General features: G+C 35.7%; 1 long non-coding RNA gene across 1 annotated transcript; it reads left to right on the forward strand.

Moving 5' to 3' along the window:
• Positions 1-7,823: 7,823 nt before the first annotated feature.
• On the forward strand, positions 7,824-11,971 carry LOC121388498. The gene is made up of 3 exons (XR_005959977.1): positions 7,824-7,999; positions 9,940-10,059; positions 11,844-11,971. It is a non-coding gene; the product is annotated as an uncharacterized LOC121388498 (long non-coding RNA).
• The last annotated feature ends 51 nt before the right edge of the window (positions 11,972-12,022 follow it).

A 12,022-nucleotide genomic window follows, 5' to 3' on the forward strand; every position in this document is an offset into this window, starting at 1 on the left:
TTTCCCCAGAGACGACAGCACATATTACGGCCTTAGATATGCCAGTCGTGGGGCACTGGTTGGAACGGGGAAATTCAATAAAAAATGGTCCAACGAGGGGATTAAATCTTTCGACGCAAATACCTCAGGCGAGCTCTCTACATTCTGAGCTAAATCCCGATCCCCAGGACAGTCCAGGTATATTATTATAAATCGTTAATATTTATTTTCTAACGAAAAAATAGCATCTACCAAAGTATATTAATTATATATTGTACAAAGTTGTGATTTCTATCGCCGAATATTACATATCATATCAATTAAATAGATCTAAATGACAAATGTCATCAAATACCAAACTGTATAAATGTATGGACTTATTGCTTTCACTTTCAGAAAGTTCAGTTGCCCAGACATCTCGACGTTTTATATTGAACTGTAAGTAAATTTATATACGGTACTACTGTTACACAATTTTCTCACTATATTATATTCTCCACAAACAATTAAAGGCATATTGTCACAGACCACTGACCTATTACATGACCTAACAAAGTATTACTTATATATATTTGATTTGTCCCTAAATGTACTTTATTAAAAGAAAATTGAATTATGGCAACGGTCCATAATTCAAAAAGTAACATTACTGAGAGGGTTCACATGGATTTCACTCCATCATGGTGTAGTTAAAGTGATACAATAGCTAGATTTGGTCTGTAAAAATTAATGTACTTTTGATTTATTATTTGTTTTTAGAGAAATAAGATCCTTAAATCTGTGACAATATGCCTTTAAGGAACAGAATCTTGTTCTCTTTTTTTTTTTGCCTAGGGTACGATGTGTCGTAGGGTCGAACCTCTTCAGTGCACCATTTTCTTTTCATGTTGTCAAATGTTACTCAACTACTGATAAATTACGGAATTCGCTATTTTGTCTGTTGAAAAGTGAGTTTAAAAGACCATTTTTTTCTCTTTTTTTTCTTAAACATCAGCCTTTAAAAGTGTACGAAAAAGGACCATTTTTTGTATCACTCGGATTACCGGGGGAGGGGGGGGGGGCGGGGGAGATCTAACTCAATCGGTAGGGCGCTAGCCTGAGATACTGATACTTGAGTTTACTTTATTTTAAGGATCAAACACACTTTTGATTTAGTCCATGAGCCAGGCCGAATCTGGGTACCAAATTGGCGAACAGATCCAACATGGACTTTCAGTTAGACTGATATCTGAAGTGTCCGAAATAAGTTGATGGACATTCTGGATCGGTATCTAAGTGCTATTTTGGCAGCCATTTTTAAAGATGGCTGTCGCGTTTTGGCCAAAATCCCACAAATCAGAAAAATGATTATAACTCACTACCAAACTGACCTATGGATATGCAATTTGGCGTATTTTGTTCGGTTGACAATTCTGTATTAGCTGATATATAGCTTTTAATATTTATTTTATAATGTCTTTACCAAAATCAAGGAAATGTATGGGGAAAAGGGAATTTTACTCAATTTTTTCATGATGCATCTTCAAAAGCTTTTTTTACTATTTTAAATCAATCTTCAAGCCAATGTTCTGTTTAGGTCATCTAGATTAATATATGAGGCATCCATAAAAACGTTTACATCAAGGTTTTTGGACATTTCGTAACCGTGTAGACATATTTTATTTACATGCGTCCGGTTGCAGCACCAGATATTACTATTATTGTAGTGTTACCAAGTTGTTTTCTCTTTCGTGGCCAGATTTTTGCCAGGAACCTAATACGCTTATTCTTACTTTCTGTACTTGCAAAATAGTACTTAGCTACCGATCTAGAATGTCCATCAAGTGATTTTGGAAACTTCGGATATCAGACTAACTAAAAATCCATGTTGCATCTGTTCACCAATTTGGTACTAAAACTCAAAATGTTGAGGTCTGGCTCATGGGCTAGATCACGTTTGACTTTGATTGTGATTTACCCATTAACTGTCATTTCCACCGTCCTAACCAATGCGTCAGGACTGGTAACTCAAAGGCCGTGTTATGTGATGTCCTGTCTATGGGGAAAATGCATATAAAATATCCCTTGCTAAAAATGGACAAATATGCAGATTTCGTAAGAAAAATATGTGTCACAATTACCAAATGTTTGACATACAATTACCAAATGTTTAACATCCAATTGGTAGTTTGTTTGACATTCAATTGCCAAATGTTTGACATCCAATTACCAAATATTTAACATCCAATTGGTAATTTGTTTGACTTCCAATTGCCAATGTTTGACATCCAATTGCCAAATGTTTGACATCCAATTGCCAAATGTTTGACATCTAATTGCCAATGTTAACAAGTAAATCTGAATGACAATGCTGATTGAGATAATTCGGTATTACTGTCGAAGCCAGTCAATACAGTGTACCCAATTATCTGTTGGATTTACTCGTTCCAGCCAGTGCACCACGACTGGTATATCAAAGGCCGTGGTATGTGCTTTCCTGTCTGTGGGGAAGTGCATATAAAAGATCCCTTGCTGCATTTGGAAAAAATGTAGCGGGTTTTCTCTGATGACTACGTGTCAGAATTACCAAATGTTTGACACCCAATAGCCGATGATTAATTAATCAATAAGCTCTAGTGATGTCGTTAAACAAAACAAACTTTAACTGTTGGTTTTAAATGGTCAGACAACTGATCCTGCCCATCGTCTCCGGATATTATATTGCCCACCAGGAAGAATCTCCTGTCCTGTAGTGGTACAGCGCTCGCCTGATGCGCGATCGATCTAAGATCGATTCCCGTCGGTGGGCCCATTGGGCTATTTCTCTTTCCAGCCAGTGCTCCACAACTGGTGTAACAAAGGTCGTGATATGTACTATCCTGTCTGTGGGATGGTGCATATAAAAGATCCCTTGCTGCTAATCGAAAAGAGTAGCCCATGAAATGGCGACAGTGGGTTTCCTCTCCTTAACCGTATGTCTGACGCCATATAACCGTAAATAAAATGTGTTCAGTGCGCCGTTAAATAAAACATTTCCTTCCTTTCTTTACAAAATAACTGTTCAAAATACAGACCAGCGCCAGTGGATATAAAACTTAATTTAGTTAGTTTTGTTTTGTTCAACGACACCACTAGAGCACATTGAATTATTAATCACCGGCTATTGGGTGTCAAACATTTCGTAATTTTGATATATAGTCTTAAAGGGGAAACCCGCAACATTTTTCTATTAGTAGTAAGGGATCTGTTTTATGCACCATCCCACAGACAGAATAACACATACCACGGCCTTTGATATACCAGTTGTGGTGCACTGGCTGGAACGATACTTAATTTAGAGTCTAGGCTTAAATCCCTAATGGAGCCCAGTGGTAAAGCGCTCGCATGATGCGCGGTTGGTATGGGATCGATCCCCGTTGGTGGGCCCATTTGGTTATTTCTCGTTCTAGTCAGTGCACCACGACTGGTATATCAAAGGCGGTGGTATGTGCTATCCTGTCTGTGGGAAAGCACATATAAAAGATCCCTTGCCGCATTAGACAAAATGTAGCGGGTTTCCTCTGATGATTATATGTCAAAATTACGAAATGTTTGACATCCAATAAATCAATGTGCTCTAGTGGTGTCGTTAAACAAACCAAACGTTTTTCTTTTCTTTTTTTAAATCCCTAATGACGTTGCACATATACAATTTACACACGGCGTTCGGGGCATAGTGTGGGATCTAGCTTACTCCATAGAGCGCTCGCTTGAGGTGATTGCTGTATGTGCTGTCGTGTCTGTGGGAAACGTCATATAAAAATCTCTTGCTGATAACGGAAACATGTCAAGGATTTCCTCAAAGACTACGAGACAAAAATTACCAAAATGTTTGACATCCAGTAGCTGATGCTTAATCAATGTGCTCCAGTGGTGTCGTTTAACCTTAAATTTTAAGACACTATTTCGTGTAGAAAAGTCGACTTTTACCCTTGCTGCCTGGTTCGGACATAATATCTTCGTATCCTAGAGTACGCATTTGATGACAATGCCATATCACATCATTGCTTCTCATACTTGGTCATGCACTGAGTACTAGTATTATTACTAGAAATATTAAACTGTTCTAATGATTCTAAACTTGAATTCAATATCCTTTACTTCTTCTGAACAGCGAATATGTTGAGCTGGCAACGAAAACAGCCGATATAATGCTTGTTTAATTCGCATGTTCACCCCGTCCACACCAGTCAGCCCGTTAATCATTCATTCTGCAAACGCATTATCATCACTTGTATGTTCATTTTGCAGGACATTACTTTCCACCATGCAGATTATTGTTGTGATTGGCATTCTGTGCCTTGTTGCCATAGCATTGGCGCAGGATGCAGAACCCTTTGCACCTGGGGTAAGTGTATAAGGCCTACAGGGCTTCTAGATTATGGCAGCCACACTCCAATGGCTAGTGATATTCAATACTGGGCTAGTCGTTAACTCTTATTGCCATGACCGACGGCTAGTGAAAAAAGTTGTCAAATGTTGGAATTAAGGCTATTTTATTTACATTTACCTGTTTAAGTGACATATCCGATCATTACATATTAGTAACATTGTATTAACTTAAAGTAAAGTAGGGCCAGTGAATTTGTACTCATGGCTAGTTAATTGTTTTAATCACCGATCCCATGGCTAGTTAATTGTTTTAATCACCGATCCCATGGCTAGTTCATTTTGTAAAAATTCTAGAAGCCCTGGTACATTATTATATTTATATCTACACATTTATTTATTATTAGATTTATATCTACACATTTATTTATTATTTTCAGGATCAAAGTAACATGTTCATACGCTCTAAGCACTTTTTAAAAACATTCATATACAAAATGTTTGCATCTAATCACAATTTAATGTTCATTACATAAATACAAAATTGCAAAAACTACTTTTCTAAGAGAAGGTTCGTATACGTATACGTGGAAATGGGTATTAAAGGCATACTGTCACGGATTTAAGGACCTTATTTCTCTAAAAATGGATAATAAATAAGAATTACATTTATTGTTGGAAACCAAATCTAGCTATCGCATCACCTTAACTGAACCATGATGGATTGAAATCCGAGTCAACCCTCTCAGCAATTTTTGTTTTTGAATTATGGACCATTGCCATAATTCAATTATTTTTACAAAATATCATTAATAAATGGAGTATGGTGCTTACTGAAGAGGGTTGAATAAAGTACATTTAGGGACAAATCAAATTATTTTTGTAATACTTTGTTAGACCATTAAATAGGTCAGTGGTCTGTGACAATATGCTTTTAAAAGCGATGACAGACCAAATGTTTTTACATTATGAATTACAATCAGCATTGACCTCAATGCATTTAGCTACTTCCGGGCTACTAATGGCAGCAAAATAGGACTTTTTTCATTCATTTCAACGATGGTGGGATGGTGCATATAAAATATCCCTTGCTACTAATGGAAAAAATGTAGCGGGTTTTCTCTCTAAGACTATATGTAAAAATTACCAAATGTTTGACATCCAATAGCCGGTGACATACCAAAATGTTTCATGTTGGAACCTCGTTGATAAGATACATTTTGAAACAACCCGTTGTAAGACAAGTGGCATCTAACAACCATTTATGTAGTATGTGTTCATCATGAAGTATTATATATATGTACACTATGAAGTATTATATATATGTACACTATGAAGTTTTATTTATATGTACTTCATGTAGTATTCTTCGTAATGTACATACATAGGTGTTGTTATAATTAAAGGGACAGTCCATTGTTTTTAAACACTACAGCATATTTTTCACTATTAGAGCTGTTTATGATCACTGAAATCAAACATTACGTATATTTTATTGTTTCGATAATCCATTTCCGTACAACCGAAGTGTTTCTGGTGTTTCGTATTTTTAAAAACACAGGTGCATCTGAGAAGTAACGGTTATGCAGTCGCATTTGGGTATTTCAACGTCACAGACTCTTGTTACAGATGTTGTAAAATTGATTATTTCCATGAGCATACTCCTTTAAAATTAAATTCCAATGTTTGTAAATTAACCAAACTTCATGTCCATTTTTATGGGTTGAAACTAGAGTCTAGGTGAAAAATGTACCTTAGTGTTTAAAAACTAAGATCTGTCCCGTTAAAATACGTCTCTTAGTGGTACGTTTCTACATGTAAACTTTTTTCACAGTGCAAACATCGCGGGGAAAAATGCAGTCTTCTCGGACCTAAATGTTGCCGCAATTTGGAATGCAAGAAACGAAACAACAACAACAAATACGTCTGTAGAAAGGCAAGTTCAAGCGAAGAAGACGACGTAAGTACAGTTGTTTCATTCTATAGATAAATGTTAAAAACAAAGCCTGCATACAGCACACATTAGTGCTATGATTTTGGATCGAGATCGAGATCGAGCGAGAGAGAGAGAGAGAGAGAGAGAGAGAGAGAGAGAGAGAGAGAGAGAGAGAGAGAGAGAGAGAGAGAGAGAGAGAAGAGAGAGAGAGAGAGGAGAGAGAGAAGCTATATATATATATATATATATATAGAGAGAGAGAGAGAGAGAGAGAATAGAGAGAAGATATATTTATATATATATATATATATATATATATATATATATATATATATATATATATATATATATAGAGAGAGAGAGAGAGAGAGAGATATATATATATATATATAGATTTAATATATATATATATATATTATATATATATTATATATATATTATATATATATATATATATAGAGAGAGAGAGAGAGAGAGAGAGAGAGAGAGAGAGAGAGAGAGAATAGAGAGAAGATATATTTATATATATTATCTATATATATATATATATATATATTAGATATAGATAGAGAGAGAGAGAGAGAGAGAGAGAGAGAGAGAGAGAGAGAGAGAGAGAGAGGAGGAGAGAGAGAGAGAGAGAGAGAGAGAGGGGGGGGTAGAGAGGGGTAGAGAGGGGGTACAGAGATGTCTAACATTTAGTAAATCTAACATGTAGTCTTAGAGAAAACCCGCTTATGATGCTGGATAGGATCGATCCCCGTCGGTTGACCTACTGAGCTACTTCTCGTTCCACCCAATGCAACACGACTGGTATATCAAAGGCCGTGGTATGTGCTATCCTGTCTGTGGGATGGTGCATGCAAACGATCCTTTGCTACTAATGAAAAAAATAGCGGGTTTCCTCTCTAAGAATATATGTCACAATTACCAAATGTTTGACATCCAATAGCCGATGATTAATAAATCAATGTCCTCTAGTGGCAAATATTCCTTTCTTTTACAGTGTTTTACAGTGTATAGATCATCCCTTTTATAGGCAAAAAATGCTATTGTGATTTGACTTATGACGTGTTTTACAGTGCATAGAGCAAGGTGTGGTATGCATTCCTTTAATAGGCATTTCTTGCTGTTGTGATTTGACTTGTTAAAATATTTTACAATGTATAGAACATCGAAAAATGTGCATCCGTTTTATAGGCAACAAATGCTGTTGTGATTTGATTTGTAACGTGTGTTACAGTGCATGGATGAGGGAGAGACGTGTAACCGTATATTTGGCAAGAAATGCTGTTGTGATTTGATTTGTAACGTGTTTTACAGTGCATAGATAAGGGAGAGACGTGTAGCCGTATATTTGGCAAGAAACGCTGTTGTGATTTGATTTGTAACGTGTGTTACAGTGCACGTGTAGCCGTATATTTGGAAAGAATGCTGTTGTGATTTGAGTAACGTGTATAGTGCATAGATAAGGGAAAGACGTGTAGCCGTATATTTGAAAGAAATGCTGTTGTGATTTGATTTGTAACGTGTGTTACAGTGCATAGATAAGGGAAAGACGTGTAGCCGTATATTTGGCAAGAAATGCTGTTGTGATTTGATTTGTAACGTGTGTTACAGTGCATAGATAAGGGAGAGACGTGTAGCCGTATATTTGGCAAGAAATGCTGTGGTGATTTGGAATGCAAGAAGGGATTTTTGAGCGACGAATACACCTGTCGAAAGTCAAGCGAAGATGACGTAAGTATTATTGTTTCCTTAAAGGGGCAGTCCTGAGTTTGCTGCACTTTTTAAGATGTTATCGACTAACAGAGACTTTCTAACAAATGTAATTACATATCAAATGTATTTTTCTGCATAAAATATTAGTGGCTGTATATTACACGTGTTTCTGGTCGTTCTAATATTTGTACGAGGTTATTTTTTTTTTTTTTTTTTATCTACGTACGAAATTATTTGAAGACGAAATCCAGTTTGGGCTTCTTACAAATATTAAGACGACCAGAAACACATTGGATGTACAGACACTGATATTCTAAACAAGAAAATATATTTAATATGTAAGTTTAATAGTAGAAATATTTTATTAGTAAGAAACATTTTACAATGCGGCAAACTCAGGACTGTCACTTTAAAGAGACAGGCCCTAGTTTCAACCCGTGAAAATTAACACTAAGTTTAGTTAATCTACAAACCTGTAACACATTTGGATAAAGTTACAAGTGAGTGAAACATGAGTCTGTGACTTTGAAGTGGTGAAATACTCTCTGAAAATAGACTAAAACTCCAACTCCATACCTGTTACTTCTCAGACGCACGTGCGTTTTTAAAAATATGAGAGATGCATTTTGTGATATTAAAAACACCAGGATGTCCAAAACCACTTCAAATGTACGAAAATGAATACAATAAAATCTAAGTAAAGTATGATTTCAGTTATCAAAAACGGCTCTAATAGTAAAAAATATGCCTTAGTGTTTAAAAACTAGAGTATGTCCCTTTAAAGTAACTACTTTAAATGAGACCCCCCCCCCCCCAAACATTTCATTTATTTTTGTGCTTATATCCAATTAAGGTTCAAGCACGTTGTTCTCGGCACATACCTCATGCAGATATCTGGGCTGTCTGTCCAGGAGAGTGGATTAGTTGTTAATTGTTAGTGGTTAGTGAGACAAGAGGGTGTAGTGGTCGTTAAAACTCGCTCTGGGTATCGGGCAACAAACCCTTTACCTACCAGCCTTATGTCCGATGGCTTAACTACGACACTACCGAGACCGAGGTCGGTAAGCCAAACAATTTGAGGCTATCTACCAACCATATTTTTTTCTGAATTGTATAATCAGAAAACTCATATTCTTCTATTTGGCCAAGTATGTAAAAGTAATGTTGTTAATTTTGTTTTTTTTAATTAAAACTTTAATAACTTTTGTTGGACAAAATAATTGTTAATTTTTTTAAAATATTATATACCAGTATTTACTTATTTATTTTTAGTGGAACAATGCCACGGGCTAGAAGGGGAGGTAACTGTGTATTGCACTCGTTTATACTAGTATTTGTTTTTGAAACTTGTACTCGATCCCTATTATTATACAAGACACAGCACCTACAAATTCAAAGAACTAATGAGCAGTAAGAAAATAAGTGTATTAAACAAGTTAGCGAAATTTATAGATATAATTTGCCAGGTTTTTAAACGCCCTGGTAACTGAATAACTCACGTCATAATCCTAGCTATATTACAATTATTATTATTATTATTATTATTATTATTATTATTACTGTACCATATACTGTCATTACTACTACTACTACTATTATTAGTATTATACTACTACGACTACCATTATTATTATTATTAATAATTACTACTACTACTACTACTACTACTACTACTACTACTACTACTACTACTTCTACCACTGTTACAGTTATTATCAATTAATATAATATACAAGAAAATACATTATCATATGTTATTATTTCATCCTCCTGTAAACCATCTTGTCATGTTTATAGATGTGTATAGAATATCGGGAAATGTGAATCCATTTCATAGATAAGAAATGCTGTTGTGATTTGACTTGTTAACGTGTTTTACAGTGTATAGAACATCGGGAAATGTGTATCCGTTTAATAGTTAAATGCTGTTGTGATTTGATTTGTAATGTATTTTACAGTGCATAGATGAGGGAGAGACGTGTAACGGTATACTTGGCAAGAAATGCTGTCGTGATTTGGAATGCAAGAAGGGATTTTTGAGCGACAAATACACCTGTCGAAAGTCAAGCGAAGATGACGTAAGTATTATTGTTTCCTTAAAGGGACTGTCCTAAGTTTGCTGTAACTTTTAAGATGTTATCGACTAACACAGACTTTTTAACGATTGTAATTACATATCAAATATATTTTTGTACATAAAATATTAGTGGCTGTATATTAAACGTGTTTCTGATCGTTCTAATATTTGTACTAGGTTAAATTTCATTTTATTTCCCAAAATATTATTTTTTTCGTTTTTCGTACGTACGAAATTATTTGACGACCAAATCGAGTTTGGGCTTCTTACAAATATTAAGACGGCCAGAAACACATTGAATATACAGACACTGATATTCTAAACAAGAAAATATATTTAATATGTAAGTTTAATCGTAGAAATATTTTATTAGTAAGAAACATCTTACAATGCAGCAAACTCAGGAATGTCCCTTTAAAGTAACTACCTTAAATGAGACACCCCCCCCCCCCCCCAACAAACATTTAATTAATTTTTGTGCTTATATTCAGTTAAGGTTCAAGCACGTTATCCTCGGCACATATCTCATGGAAATATTTGGGCTGTCTGTCCAGGAAAGTGGGTTAGTTGTTAGTTGTTGGTGGTTAGTGAGAGGTGGTGTAGTGATCTTACACCTACCAACTGAATCGTTAAAACTCGCTCTGTGTGGGAGCCGGTATCGGGCTGCGAACCCTGTACCTATCAGCCTTATGTGCGATGGTTTAACTACGACACTACCGAATTCGGTAACCCAAACAATTTGGGGCTACCCACTAACCATAATTTTTCTGAATTATGTAATAGGAACTCATATTTTTCTATTTGGCCAAATATGTAAAAGTAATGAAAATTTTGTTTTCTAAATTAACATTTTAATAACTATTGTTGGACAAAATAATTTTTTATATTTTTTATATTATATACCAGTATTTACTTAGTGTGTTAACTTTTCTTGTCCAGACCATATATTGCATACAGATGTATACAGGACCATTGAACCTCACATGTAGGAACAACTTGGGATGGTTGTTTGTCGCGTACTATTACTAGATCACTGTGACCTACTGTTGATGGTCTACTGCACATTACAGTAAATCCTTGTCCGGACCATATCTTGCATAAAGGACCATGAAACCTCACACGCACGAACAACTTGGGATGGTGGTGTGTCGCGTACTAGTACTAGGTAAATGTGACCTAATTTTCACGGACTACTGCACATAACAGTAAATCCTTGTCCAGATCATATCTTGCATACAGATGCATACAGAACCATCAAACCACGTCACATGTAGGAACAACTTGGGATGGTGGTTGGTCTAAACCAAACTGTTCATCCATCCCATTGCAAAGATTTCACATACAATTAGAACTGAATCATACCCGTAATATATTCATTAATATAGATATGGTTTTCCATCAAACTTATGATGGGCGTATCATGTACCTAATCGGTACTCTTTGTTTTTTATGTTAAAAAAGATAACTGTCATCAATGAGATTTTATTTGGTACAGTACAACTCCTATGGTTTTTGTGGGCCCATTGGGCTATTTTTCGCTCCAGCCAGTGCACCACGACTGGTACATCAAAAGCCGTGGTATATACTATCCTGTCTATGGGATGGTGCATATAAAAGATCCCTTGCTGCTAATCGAAAAGAGTAGCCCATGAAGTAGCGACAGCGGATTTCCTCACTCAACATCTGTGTGGTCCTTAACCATATGTTCGACACCATATAACCGTAAATAAAATGTGTTGAGTGCGTCGTTAAATAAACCATTTCCTTCCTATGGTTCTTTTGTAGTGTGCAGGGAAAAACGAGAAATGTGAGAGAAACAGCGACTGCTGTGGCAACAGAAAATGCAGACGACGAAACAATTCCAAAAGATGCGAGTAGTGTCAGGACGATGCGTACTACAGCAGAACTTCACATCCACGCACGCGTTGTCTGGAACGTAAACAAATACTGTATTACTACTTACA

The sequence above is a fragment of the Gigantopelta aegis genome, chromosome 14, assembly GCF_016097555.1.
Source record: "Gigantopelta aegis isolate Gae_Host chromosome 14, Gae_host_genome, whole genome shotgun sequence".
NCBI lineage: Eukaryota > Metazoa > Mollusca > Gastropoda > Neomphalida > Peltospiridae > Gigantopelta > Gigantopelta aegis.